The 1357-nt window shown below is 48.4% G+C and overlaps 1 protein-coding gene across 1 annotated transcript in view; it reads right to left on the reverse strand.

Annotated features, from left to right (window-relative positions):
* The window catches only part of MSC (musculin), a 76364-nt gene that overhangs the window by 2275 nt on the left and 72732 nt on the right, over positions 1–1357 (reverse strand). The gene's annotated exons all lie outside the window — the stretch shown is intronic.

Genomic DNA, 1357 nt, shown 5'->3' on the forward strand with positions numbered 1-1357 from the left:
CTGCTGGTAGGGGCGGGGAAGGGGAAGTCTTCGCTAAACCGAGATTGGGCCCTGGGGCCCAAGGGACCCTTAGATGGTCAGTGTGAGATAAGTAAGTGTGTGTGTTGAGCGAGTGAAGGAGGGGACCTTGATCATACGCATCCCACTCCCACCCCAATTTATCTTAGCAATCTCGAAGGTTGCCACACACTTAGGAACCTCAGGATCGATCCGTCTTTCTCAGCAAAGCATTATTTAAAACAGTTTTCCAAGTTCATCAGTCATATGATTTGTCTATCCAAGCGTTGCCCAGCAAAGGAATAAAAGCAAAACAACACCGAACAATCCAAAAGCTACCTCTCCCTTTCCTCCTCCTTTTCCTTTGACATCGCTCTATGATCTACAAAGCACCCTTATCTACACTGGTTCGTTTCATTTCCAGACATCTATGACTTAAATGTTGTTATCTCCACTTTGCAGAACTTGAAGTTAAACTTTGGGGACAGATATTAAGTAAAGAACCCCTAATCACCAGGTTGGTAAGTAGAAATGGCCTCAAAATCCATGGTTGAAATCCCTGGCTCCTCCATATTCCAGTCGTCTCCCCACCTTTCTAGTCTTGAGAGTTCCGTGCGTGATTTTGTTGTTATAATGCAACGCAGAGATAAATTATAGTCTAGGGAAGCGATTACTGTTCAGGTTGTGTATGGAAGAGTGCGCTCCTGGATGCTGAATGCTAAGTCAGCCCAACCATTCAAAGTAAAAAATGTCAAAAGAGCCCCCAGAATTACCCTGACCCACACCAACCAAAAATTAAACACCCTCCCCCTCATCCCCAAAGGAAACAAAACAAAACTGCAAACTGCCTGCTGCCTCGTGGTTTTCTAACTGGAAGGAACTTTGCAGTGCGTGGTGCGGGGGTGTGGACTTCATTTGGAGGTGGACACCAATGGAGCGCCTACTGTGTGCCAGTCACTGGGCTCGGCGCCATGTGACTGCCTACTAAGTAATTAAGAATAAAATTTAAAACAACAAAATAATTAAAATTCTATCAGGTTGGGGTAGGCTTACTCCCTGAGCCTTCACACCCGTATTAGGAGGTTGCTTGTCTTTCCCCTAAGGACTCAGGCTTCCAGGCTAAGCGAAGGGCAAGGAGAAGGATATGCAGTCAGCCCAGGACAGAGCGGTCCAGCCTCACTAGGCTGGCTCCTCCCGCAGAACAAATGCGCCCGGGCTCAGAGCCTGAAGTGCCACAACAGGTGGCTGCCTGGGCTGACTTCATCACTCAGGCATCATTCCACCTTAGTCTCCCAGGCCACGTCTTTCTCTTGGGGGATGTTTCACACAACCCGTCCTGCCCCACCCCCACCTCACCCCC

The sequence above is a fragment of the Myotis davidii genome, unplaced genomic scaffold (assembly GCF_000327345.1).
Source record: "Myotis davidii unplaced genomic scaffold, ASM32734v1 scaffold200, whole genome shotgun sequence".
Lineage (NCBI taxonomy): Eukaryota > Metazoa > Chordata > Mammalia > Chiroptera > Vespertilionidae > Myotis > Myotis davidii.